Source organism: Acanthochromis polyacanthus, chromosome 21 (genome assembly GCF_021347895.1).
Source record: "Acanthochromis polyacanthus isolate Apoly-LR-REF ecotype Palm Island chromosome 21, KAUST_Apoly_ChrSc, whole genome shotgun sequence".
Taxonomy (NCBI): domain Eukaryota; kingdom Metazoa; phylum Chordata; class Actinopteri; family Pomacentridae; genus Acanthochromis; species Acanthochromis polyacanthus.
Genome location: NC_067133.1, coordinates 22392581 through 22405917, shown reverse-complemented (window position 1 = coordinate 22405917; position 13337 = coordinate 22392581). Strand labels below are relative to the sequence as shown.

Genomic DNA, 13337 nt, shown 5'->3' with positions numbered 1-13337 from the left:
AACCTTGCGGTCAATTACTGCTTTCCACATCCATGTGAGTATACCATTGTGGACTTTGAAAGCGGCCGCATAAATAGGTCTGCGCTGGTCTGTACAGACCGTTTCAATTTTGAACTTCCTACTGTGTTAAGGCTCTGTACACAACCTCCAAGTCTGGCAGTGACTACTTCAATTAGATGTGGATGATGAACAATCTCCTTGTGTACTCTCTCCTCCAAACAAGAATTTGTATCAGGAACCATATGTTTTCCTTGCATATGTGCAGTCAGTGTGGACAGTCTGCATGGTCCAAACGTCTGGGCTGCACATGGACATCCACAGAAGGGTTCGACCCTCAAGGAAAATTTACGTCATGCGTACCTTTGTGAATATGTGCATGAATTGGCCATAATATACACTAATAAGCCACCAACTACTAATGGAAAGTAAATAACAACAACAATGAGCATGTTGTTGCATTGAAATGCTCTACTGTAAAACCTTATCTCCTGGCATTCAGAGGGATGTTGGCTCGCACTACACACCTAAACATTGTTGAAGACCACGCAGTCTCCAAAAGCAGGAGAGAACAAATCTGGTCAATATCATCCACCAGAGAGTAAAACAAAATATGATGGGCAAAAAACAGATACTCATCAAGTACGTCACAGGATTTGAAACAATTATTCTCTCATAGAAATAGGAGACCAGCGTCTTACTCGATGTGCCACCGACTGGCTCGATGGATGCCCTGCTTCATCTCTATAGATCTTGGTCATTGTGTCAGTCGTTTAACACCTGGTGATGATTCAAGAAACACACCCATGTCAACTGGTGATCATCACAGCTTAACACAGGCAGATGGTGCCTGCTCATTAACGAGGAAGAAAACTAATTATTACCTTACAAAGCAAACCCGTCAACACAAAAGCATGTCCACTGTTGCGTTGTGTGTTAGCCTGTACATTCACTGTAACAGATACAGAGCAGAACCTCGAGTTTTACTCAGGTTGAGAAATTGATGTCACATTGTCAAAACTAGTCACACAGAGCAGTCTGTGTGGATCAAGCTGTAAATCATTTCACAGCTTTCTCGCAAGTTTCATTCAATGACCACACTTCAAAAAACTCCTCAACTCTTTCTTCATTCATAGTTCATCACCTGCATAACACCATGAATATGCAGTACATTTTCAAAATATTGACACACCGTTTAAATAAACTGAAATATGTAGAAAATCTTCGCAGGGTGTTTACAGTAAAATGTAATAATGATAACAATAATGGAATGATTGTGGCATTACAGACACCGCAGTTAGTTTAGAAATCAAGAGGAAACTTTTCAAGATACACCACCAGAAATGACCTGATGTTGCAGGACAGAGAGGAAAGTTAGAATCCTCACACCACTGTACAGTATGAGTGATTGTACTATGCCAGTGTTTAATTATTAGTATTTGTGCATTCCTAGAGTTTCAGGAACTTATTTTTTGTTTCATCCTTCTAGTCAGCACAAGTAGATTACTGTATGCAAACATATATATGTCAGGGTGGAGACTGCGATTTGGTAGAATTGGAGTTTCTACCAGTAGAGATTGCGATTGGAGTCTCTACCAGTAGAGATTGCGATTGTAATCTCTACCAGTAGAAACTCCAATCCTACCAGTAGAGATTGCGATTGTAATCTCTACCAGTAGAAACTCCAATCCTACCAGTAGAGATGGAACTTTAAATGTGACCCCTGCCCTGAGCCCTAACCCTAACCTTAACTAACCCTGACCTTTAAATCTGACCCCTGCCCTGACCCCTAACCTTAACTGACCCTGACCTTTTAATCTAACCCCTGCCCTGACCCCTGACCCTAACCTTAAAAGTCTAACCTTAGCCCTGACAAATCTCTACTGGTAGGATTGGAGTTTCTACTGGTAGAGATTGCGATCGCAATCTCTACTGGTAGAAACTCCAATTCTACCAAATCGCAGTCTCTACCATGACATATATAAAGATTAAAGCAGTTTAGTGACTAATGCATGGTATATACATTTTAGTTCAGTAAATACAGTGTAAACATGTATTCCTATTCAATAAAGAAAAACTGATGTCTGGTCTAAGTGTTTTTGGTCAGTGCGTTGTGAGTGACAAGTTATTGTGTAGTGACTATTTACAAAAACCTGTCTGAATGACTTACTGTCAATATGTCTATCAGGACAGCTCATTGTCCCCTATTTTGGCAAGCCAAGCACCTTCTGTTTGAGTTTATTTTGCTTAGTATTGCATAGTTTTTGTGATGTCGACTACTGTGTTTAGACGGAGATAATTTATCTGATGTGCTGCTCTGAATGCACATTGTCCTAACTATAACTGTCATATTATATGTGAGCCAAGATAATTCATACAACCAAATTGGAAAAAAATCTGCAAGCACATTAATATTGAAATTCTGTTGTAGTTTAGAGTCATTTACTAGCACTTGTCATTTATAAGTAGACCTAGAGGCTGCATTCTCAGGACTGCACTTCCAGGACCGTGGTGTTTGTGTCACCTGCTGAGTCGATGGTAGAGGAAGTAGCAGCATTTCTCACCATGATGGACGACAGTCCATTCATGAGTTCTGATCATGGATCGTTTTATTATTTAATATTATAAACATTTCTGACGTCTGCAGTTGCACAGCAAAGCTATTGTTAACCTGCCAAACCATGAGAAACAAACTATGCTTGGATTCGTCATTAAGAACTGCAAACATTTCTGTTCTGGCTACTGATAGCTACTGCAAAACCAACTCTTCCCTTGTCAGGTTGTTTGTTTCATTGAGTCATAGCATGATTTTTGGCAGCCTAACTCCAAGATGATGATAATTAACTACAGCCAGCATATTAAGTAATACTTCTTCAAATCATATATGCATGCTGAAATGATCACTGTCTGTCAGTACATTATTGTAGCAATAACTTTCAGCATGAATGCTTGTTTATCAAGCATTGTTTCACCGTTTTAATGGTGTTAATAATGTTACAGGTATCTGAACTGGTCCCAGTTTAAAGCAGGGGTGTATTAATGCTAGCTGTAAAACTCCTAGTAGAGCTGCTGCTGTTGTTCTACTGGTTCTCTGTCATCATTTACTAAGAACCTTTATGGACCTCAGTCATCAGCTATTCCACCTGTGACGATTCGAAATGTCTGCTGTGAAAAAGGTTAAACAGTGAAAGTACATTTTTTTCTACAGTACGTGCTTTCATGGTTAGTCTTTGTATTTGCAAAATGATCTAAAAGAGGCACAATTTGACCAATGTGCTATGTTTATGAAGGTGCACTTCACAATTCAACAAAGAAGACCCTTATCTATATTGAAAGGATGCATAACATACCGCCAAAACTATAGTATAAATAAATAAACCTAAAACGTATAGGTATTTGGACATGAAGTAAGACTTTCTGTGGAATGCTCCTTGAATAAATCTTTTAAATTATAAGCATATTTTTTAGTGAAATCATCCTTTAAAGCCGTAAGTCGTGTACTTGTTTAGAAAAGAATGCTCTAATATGCTGTCCTAGAAGTGCGGTGCTGAGTGCAGCCTCTGAATTTGCAGACACATACTAATGTTTAGAAGACCAAAGAGGATTGAATCCCTCTCCATTTTTAAAAAAAATCATGCTAACTGTTTACACTGTGTGAAATAAAATGTCAGGGCTGGAGAAGTAAATATGTGTTTTTAGTGTTTTCTCATTTTAACTGGTCAGTTTCGGCTGCCAAATTTTAATGAATATAACGAATCTGCGACCATAAACTCCTAAATTCCGCTACTACAACATATGCTTCCTTTACTGTATATAAATAGTTTATACTGTTTATAGTCTTCAACCTGCCTATCCTGTATATGTACACCATATATATCATAGTGTTCATACAGTTTATATTATTCATACTATGCATCCTGTTTACACTGCTCATACCACTATTTATATCCATATATCTTTAACTATATACTCATGTTTTGTTAATGTGTTCATAGCGCTCTGTCCATACGGTACCATACTGTAGGTCCCGGTGTTCAAGATTAACTGGTGATCCGATCAACTGGTGATTCTAGCGTTTCTGAGACAGATGTTTCGTAGGCGTGGCTTTTCAGGACCCCTTACCAACTAACCAGGAAACAACTTCGCTTCTAAAAATGAGATTTTTGCTGTTTTATTCATTTTGGTCCTGACAAAATATCTGGAAATAAGTCGCGTTCTCATCGTAGGAGTCATGCGCTGTCAGACAACAAGAAAGAAAACTACGTAACCGCGGTTGGAACTAGTGCAGCTGTGATCACTGTTTACTGTCAAAACCCGTTAAAGCAGCTGACAGGAGACCAGGACACGGTGCGCACGTCTTTTAATAAGTTCAAACCGTGTGGTAAAATATCCTTTAGTGGTAGTTCAGCATCACATGTTGGCTGTTTTATATCCTTTAGTGGTAGTTTAGCGTCTCATTCTGGTTGTTTTATATTCTTTAGTGGTAGTTTAGCCAAAATGCCAAAATGAGACGCTAAACTACCACTAAAGGACATAAAATATGCAAAATAAGATAAAAAAATAACTCATAAAGACATAAAATGGCCAAAGTATTACACAAATGATGTATAACGACCAAAATGTCACACAAAGAGCACAAAATTATAAGAAATGTTGAAAATTAAAAGTACAATTTTGAGAATCACCAAGACAGAGAAGTAAAATAAGTGCTTACACCTGCAGAGCATTAGTTAGTATTTAAACCTTAGATTGGCATTCTATCTAGATACAAATATACACTAACAATGAACTTACATGTGCATTTTAAAAGTCATTATGAAGATATCAGCGTACCCACTTCTTAATGTCACTCTCCATGCCAGGCCAGTAACAGCGGCTGATTATAGCACTGTGTGTTTTCTCCCAGCCACAGTGACCCCCAAAATGGCTTTCATGAAATTCATAAACGATGTCATCTGCCTCTTTGGCAGAGCAAACAACTTTTGCCAGGTGATCAGGCTGAGTTTTTTTTCCACCTACGTATGTAGTACAGTTCACCATCTAGTGTGTGAATGTGAAGCACATTTAACATGAAATTACAGAGTTTAGAAAGTGTGTTGACAAACTACAAATCCCTATTATACACCTTACCCTTTACCGTGAAGGTTTCAGCTCTTCTTCTGATCACGTATTTGTTTTGCAGTGATGACTTCAGGGTAACGGTTGTTAATTTTCAGGTCAAGGACCTCTTGTGCCATTTTGGGGTCCATTTTTTAAGAGAGATTTTCCTGTGTTGCCCTTTCTTACCACTGGCTACACTAACACCTAACTAACGTAAACTAAACTAAATCCTACGCTTACCTATCTACTAACTTATCTACCTTCACACTTAACTATAAAACTACCTTCACACTTACCTATAGATGCCACAAACGCTTAACAGACACACAGACAAATTACAGAGCAGACATACAAAACAGTTACAATCACAAAAAGACAATAACACCAGACTCTCAACACACCTTACCTCACACACTCTCACTTTCAAACAGCCACTCACTCTGTCACAATCAAACTGCAATCACACTATCAGCCACTCTACAACTACTATAACTCGCTTGATGAAATGCCTGCTTTGTCTAAACTTTCTCCTCACTAAACCCACAAGGTTGTAATGGGTTAACCAACCTTATACAGAGAGAGAGATGTACTCCCCAAATCTCTCCACCTGTGTGCCCACCTGTGTAGCCAAATTTGGCCACACAGGTGTGCCTGTGCCCAGTTTGAGGTGTGCCCACCTGTGTGCCCAGTTTGAGCAAATTGGTTAACTGTGTGCAAGTGCTACTTGAGCACCTGTCTAATTAAATCATTTGAATTTTTTTGATAGTGTCAAATTTTGTTGTGATAAGTATTTACCTCTGTAGGGTTCCATACATGTAGCTACATAAGAATATGTACCTGTGAGAGATACGTTTTGCTTTTATGTGGGATACAATTGTTAATTTTGTTTGTATTTTTTTAATGTCTATACTTCTGCTTTGTATATTTCTACAGTTGTACAGTTTCATTTAGCAGATGCTTTTAACCAAAGTGACATCTGAGAATACATACAACACAAGCAAGGATCTATTCAGGAGAAAACAGCCTGGATAAATGCCATTAAAAAAGTTAAAATGTTTAAATAGGACCTTGGTGTCTGCAGGCAGTGCAGAAGGTAATAGGATTGTTACTTCTTTTTTTTCAGCAAGTGAAGTACAAAGGTATTCGGTGAAGAAGTGGTTTTTAGTCTTTTTTTTTGGACTGAGAGAGATTCTGCAGATGAAACTTACTGTCAAACAATGCAGTGAGATAATCTTATTTGGTCTGTTTTTACTATTTCTCATTTTATTTTTTGCATGTGTTGAATTTTGAGATTGTGTGGCTTGTTTGAAACAGCAGCTTCTGAAGGCAGGAATGAGAAATCGTTGGTTAAAATGTGGGTCAGGTGGTTTATATAATTTCGTTGTTTTACTTAAAAGGTGTATAAAAGTAAAACAACGCAGATCCACCAGCTTAATTGCAGTAATCTTTGAAAACAGTAACAGTATTTCTCGTGTTGTTTCTGTCTGACCGTCGGACTGAAGCCTCAGACTGTCACCAGTTAATCTGGTGTAGATCGTCACACTCTGCCGCAGCGAAGCGATATTTCCTCTCCGTTAGGTGGAAGTCCTCATAAAACCGCGTATTTTATTGGTAGACTGAACAGCCGTGAGTCAAAAAAAGAACAATAACGATTTTTGGAGCCAATGTTAAAGCTGACAACAAGAGCATTTCGGAACAGTTTATTGACATCTGTGTGTTTTGAACAGGCATCAACACAGTCACCCATAGGTGAAGAAAATAGAAATCGAAGCTTAAAAATTATCTTTCCCTTAAACATTCAAGCCAACTGCAAACATGTAGCTAAATGGATGTATGCATTCCAAAAAAAATAATTATTCCACGCAAAGTTTTACACAGAGACATCATTCTATGTATTGCCGGTGTAACGTCTGTCTCGCTAACTGAAAATCACCAGTTGATCGGATCACCAGTTAATCTTGAACACCGTACGTAACGAATGCACTTTACTGCTACTTTTGCACTACTGTTTAGACGCTAAACTGTATTAGTACTTGTTCTCTGCACACTGACCATAAAACTGAATCTAATCTAACCTAATCTAAACATTTGGAGTTCGTTACACTGGGTTTAACCATTAGTGATTCTAACTAGTAAACATGATCGCCAGCTAAACTGAAACACTGGCGAGAGCCTAACTTGTGTAGACTAACTCACCGGATGCATGTGAAATAACGAATACAATAAAAAGCATCAATGTTTTATTGTGAATTGGTGACTATGTGCAAAGTGCATTCAAATCACAAACAAATGGTTTGACGTTAACTCACCCACATCAGCAGACGATGTAGGCTGCCATGACAGGAGAGTGCTATCAGTCGTGCGCATGCGCAGTCTGTATCGTCTCAGGAAGTTTTGTAAAAGTTAGTGATGAATTTCCGCCACCTGCTGGACCGAAGAGGATGTTCTATTGTATAAATGTCACGTTGCTGATGAAGCCACTTATAAAAGTATGTTATCCTACCTCTGACTTCTCCGCTTGCGGAAGCCCACATTGAGAAAAGAGGTGAAGCGTCGGAGGAATCTGTTTCGCCTGGTAACCGCTTCTGATTTGTGGGAAAAACCACAAGGCAGGAAGGTTCGAATCAGAGCATATAAATTAAGATTTATATTCATGTAAGTAAGTAATTAAGATTCACTTTTAAATTGCATTGAAATTAATATTAAAAAGAATTATATTTATTTTATGTTTAAGGACTGTGGGGGAAACCGGAGGACATGGTGATACTCATGGAGCTAAAAACAGAGACAGTATAGGCTGTTATTGAAAAAAAAAATTGTTATTAAAAATAAAATTTGCCATTGAAAAACAAATGCCATTGACAATAAAATATGTCATAGAAAAAATCAATTTCTCATTGAAAATGACATTAAAAGTTTTTTTTTTCAGAGAATTTTTTGACAAAGTTTTTTTTACTCTCTCTTTCAGCATGTAGAAGAGTCTGAGGGGAGGGGCAATAAGCATTCATTTGCATATCATTTGCATATCATAGAGCATCAAACAGATAGCACAGGTTAATTGTCTGACAGGACGACAAGTTCAGGCAACACAGCCCTGTCTTATTATGTTTAAATGTAAAAATAATTCATGTGTATGTATTTTGAGGTTTTTAAGATCCTTATAAATCTTTATTAAATGTTTTTGAGGCCATGATTTATTGACAAAGGTAGTTTGTGATGCAGTTGAACTGTACCATCTTTTTCTCAGTTACATTAGTGGATTGAAATAAACAGAATACACCTCATAAACAAGGATGGATGGGTTTATAGTTTTGTTATTAACATTACTAAAATAGAATAGAATACATTCTACATACATAGCTGCTGCTTGTCTTCAAATCCTGTCCACTATACTGTTTACTCTTCGCCTTGTGCGTGTGTGTGTGTGTGTGTGTGTGTGTATCATGGTAGAGACAGCAATTTGGTAGAATTCGAGTTTCTACCAGTAGACATTGCGATTGGAGTCTCTACCAGTAGAGATTGCGATCGCAATCTCTACCAGTAGAAGCTCCAATCCTACCGGTAGAGATTTGTCAGGGCTAAGGTTAGACTTTTAAGGTTAGGGTCAGGGGTCAGGGCAGGGGTTAGATTAAAAGGTCAGGGTTAGTTAAGGTTAGTGTCAGGGGTCAGATTTAAAGTTCCATCTCTACTGGTAGAGATTACAATCAAACTCTACTGATAGAGACTCCAATCGCAATCTCTACAGGTAGAAACTCCAATTCTACCAAATCGCAGTCTCTACCCTGATATATATATATATACATATATATATATATGTGTGTGTGTGTGTGTATGTATGTATGTATTTATGTATTTGTGTGTGTGTGTGTGTGTGTGTGTGTGTGTGTGTGTGTGTGTATACATACATAAGACATATGTGACATATATGTCATGGAATACATTTTTAGACCACCCTTGTTTTCTTCAATTTCTTGTTCATTTTAATGCCTGGTGCAACGAAAGGTACATTTGTTTAGACAAATATAATGAAAAAAACAAAAATAACTCATAAGAGTTTTATTTAAGAGCTGATATCTAGCCATTTTCCATGGCTTTCTTGATAATAACCAAAATCACTTAAGTTCTTATAACAATAGCTGTGGCATTGTACTGCCAAAAAAAAAAAAACTGTGCTTTTAGGCATTCCATGTTTGTAAGTAAGTTGGCTGAAGTGGACATCAACTAAAAATTGGATTCATCACTGAAGAGAACCTTAACTCGATCATAAACAGTCTAATCCTTGTGATCCCCAGTAAAGAGTAACTGGGCTTTCCTCTGTTAATGACGGGATCCTTCCGTGCCCTGTGTGACTTCAGACCAGCTTCAAGAAGTTAGTTTCCAACTGTCCTTGCCAAACAAGTCACATTTCTCTGCAGTGCCCACTCATTTTTAAGGTTCCTGGAAGTCTAACAATGATTCCTAACAAAGGAACGGATGAGTGTACAGTCATCTTGTAGAGTAGAAAGACGTTTGTTGCCGTGACCAGCTAGTAATTTGGTAGTACCATGTTTGGATTTGTTTTTTTCTTGGTGCAATCAATCAATCAATCAATCAATCAATCAATCAATCAATCAATCAATCAATCAATCAATCAATCAATCAATCAATCAATCAATCTATCAATCAATCTATCAATCAATTAATCAATCAATCAGTCAAACCTTTATTGTCGTTGCACACTTTCATATACAATGAAATTTCATTTGAGCTGTCCTGCCAATGGCAGCTCGGGCTGCTACACCTTCAATGAACGGCTGTCTTGGAGATCTTCAGTTTTTTTGCAACCTGTCTCTCACTCATGCCAATTTCCAGCAGTGCCAAGATAGTTGCCTTTGTGGTTTCACATAATTCTTTTGTTTTAGGCATTATGTGAGAGCTGACAACTTCTGAGTTGTGCTACGGCTTGAATGTAGCTGGAGCAGGAAACAAATTAAGCTTAAGCATGTCAAATAGGACAAAAAGTATTATGTAATCAGCTGCATTTTTTGTTGTGTTCTGTTTGTTGTTCATTGTATTCTTCAAGTAATATAGTTGGTACCAGACATTAAAATGAACAAAAAATTGAAGAAAATAAGGGTGGTCTAATAATTTTTCCATGACTGTATGTAGCATATTTAATATGAGAGCCTTACACCACAACAATAAATTTCTGAATCAGTTTCAATGTTGACTTGTACTTTGTATGTATCGTCTATGTTACTCTTATCATTCATGTATCCCAATGTGTGTATTTGTTTCATTGTCCCCCACCCCACCTATTCTACCATCCCTCTACCTCTCCCTCCCCCACCCCCTTCCCCTCTACCTCTTCTCTCCCTCTACAACTCTCCGGCCAGTGGCAGATGGGTCCCCCCATATGGCCGAGTTCTGTTGAAGGTTTCTTCCTTTTAAAAGGGAGTTTTTTTTCTTGCCACTGTCGCCTATAGGGCTTGCTCTGGGAGTTCAGGCATATGGGTTCTGTAAAGTGTCTTGAGACAATTTGAATCGTAATTGGCACTATATAAAAAAAATGAATTGAACTGAATTGACTTGAATTGAACAGCATGTCCCTGGCTGAAATGGCCAGCTTTGTGATATAGTGTGCCATATGAGTTCCCTCACACAGTGACTTGAAACAGCTTTTGCTTTCATATTTATCATATTTAACATAATATTAACCCAAAATTTACTTGTAAATACTTAGTTTCAAAAAGTAATGTTGCTGATTTTCTGCTATTAAACAGTGATTCTCAGGCTGAAAAAAACATCCATCCATCCATTATCTATACACTTCCTCATTAGGGTCGTGGGAGGGGAGGCTGGAGCCTATCGCAGCTGACTTGAGGTGAAGGCAGGGGACACCCTGGACAAGTCTCCAGTCTATCACAGAGCTAAACATAAAGACAAACAATGACACTCACATTCACACTTCCAGGCAATTTAGAATAATCAATTTGCATATTTTTGGACTGTAGGAGGAAGCTGGAGTACCCAGAGAAAACCAAGCAACGCATGCACAGAGACATCATACAAACTCCATGCAGAAAGATCCTGGGAACCAGGGATCTTCGAGTGCTTCAAGTGCTAACCACTACAGCCCCTGAAAAAACAGTTCAGTGAAACTGTATGTCCTGTGAATTCCTTCAAACAAAGTTACTTGAAACAACTTTTGCCTTCTTATGTATCATATTGTTAACCCCAAATTTGTTTGTAAATACCAAGTTTCAAATACTACACTGTTACTGTGTTTTATGCTTTCAGCAGCATTTCTTTGGCTAAAAAAGACTAGGCACAGCACACCTGTAGCCACAGCCACTGGCTGTTATTTGTGACATGCAATAGCCAATCAGTTACTGCTATGGACGAGACATGCTAGAGACCACAGAGTGACTATATCTCTATTAGCCATTCTGTGGGAGAGATAGCAAGAGCTGCATCAGAGTCACAGCAGTGCACTGAAATTTGTTTTGTGGCAAAAAACAAACAAACAAACAAACAATAAAACAACATTACCTATAATTGTAAAAATGCCAAATATTAGTTTCATCTAGTTGGAACAGTCTATTTTACGGCACGTAAATTTCACAACATTTGGTTTAGTTCTACATCAGTTAAGAAGCAATGTCTATGGTGAACAATGATGTTTTAATGTAGAATCCTCAAGCATAAACATGTAAGTGGAATCCTACACCTCAATAACAGGTTGCTTACAGCCACATATAAAAAGACCAAGACAGAAGCTCTTTTAACATATTGCTTTCAGTTCTTCCTTCCCAGCAGCATAATGTGACACTGGTCACTGGTTTATGGCACCAACTACCCCTCCAGTTTCAAATTTCCTGGTATTTTTTTTTTTACAAACTAGGCACCTTCCCATTGGGTCATGAAGTCTGTTCATTTCAAAACAAAATTACATCCCCTTTCATTCATCTGGGTTTAGGTCAGGTGACTGTAGAGGCCAGGTCATCTTACACAGCACTCCATCACTCTTCTTCTTTGTCAAATAGCCTTTACACAGCCTGAAGGTGTGTTTGGGGTCATTGTCCTGCTGAGAAATAAATGATGGTCCAACTAAATGCAAACTATTGTAGAGCTTGTTGGTTTTTGTGACTGCGCTTAGGGATACAAAGTTCAAAGTTTTTGCAATTTCCCGGATTGACTGACCTTCAGTTCTTAAAGTAATGATGGACTGTCATTTCTCTTTACTTAGCTGATTAGTTCTTGCCATAATATAGATTCTAACAGTTGTCACATAGGGCTGTCAACCAACCCATTAAGATGGCAAGAAATTTCACAAATTAACCTCGACAAGGCACAGCTGTGAAGTGAAAACCATTTCAGGTGACTACCTCATGAAGCTCACTGAGAGAATGCCAAGAGTTTGTAAAGCAGTCATCAAAGCAAAAGGTGGCTATTTTGAAGAATCTAAAATCTAAAACATGTTTCGACTTATTTCACACTTTTTTGTTTACTACATGGGTACTATATGTGTTTATTCTTAGTTTTGATTCCCTCAGTGACAATCTACAATGTACATAGACATGAACGATTAAATAAAAAACCATTAAATGAAAATGTGTGTCCAAACTTTTGACTGGTAGTGTAGTTTGTCTTTCTCTGTGAGGACTCACAATATTTATTTAGAAAAAAAGTTTCAATTTCAGTGGAGAATCGTGAGAGTTTTTCTTTTCACCTACAGTTGGGTTGAATATTGCATAGTTCCTCAATTTGGGTTAACATAACCAGCCATGTAGTGGAATTTGAGTAACAAGAAAATGGACAAATAATTATGAAGGCTGTATGTTAAACAAATATTGTTGTTTTTGTGCAATTTAATGAAGTGGCTAGATATCAGTTAGGGAAGAAGTATAAATTATTAAGTTGCTGTAAAATTGAAAAAAGAGAGTTTAGAAACGCTGATGAAAAGCAATGTCTTGTGTGGTTTCCCTACTGACATGGCTAAATATTGAAAATTCTTTGAGAGGTGAGCGGATGTCACTGGTTGTGTCAGAGTTAAATGTCAAACCACATTTTAATACACACACTCCCTCTCACATACACCACCGGGACCACCTGACAGGACATGTAAACACTAAAAGCTGCACACACAGAATCAGACCAACCCAAACACACACAACTGAAGTTGTCTCCCACCCTGTTCAAGTTGTTTGTTGCGTACAACAGTAGATGCCTACTTCTCAGTTTCCATTCTGCAGTGACAC

The 13337-nt window shown here is 37.9% G+C and overlaps 1 protein-coding gene across 4 annotated transcripts in view; it reads right to left on the bottom strand.

Annotated features, from left to right (window-relative positions):
• The window catches only part of mettl22 (methyltransferase 22, Kin17 lysine), a 53205-nt gene extending 45712 nt beyond the window's left edge, over window positions 1-7493 (bottom strand). For 2 of the 4 annotated variants that reach the window (XM_022213470.2, XM_051941312.1), the window contains exons 1-3: window positions 7407-7478; window positions 882-949; window positions 699-777 (exon numbers count right to left, since the gene is read on the bottom strand). The gene's annotated coding sequence lies outside the window, so the exon portion shown is untranslated. Of the gene's footprint in view, window positions 1-698; window positions 778-881; window positions 950-7406 lie in introns of all 4 variants that reach the window. The other 2 variants (XM_051941311.1, XM_051941310.1) reach the window with 2 other exon arrangements.
• Between the last annotated feature and the right edge of the window lie 5844 nt (window positions 7494-13337).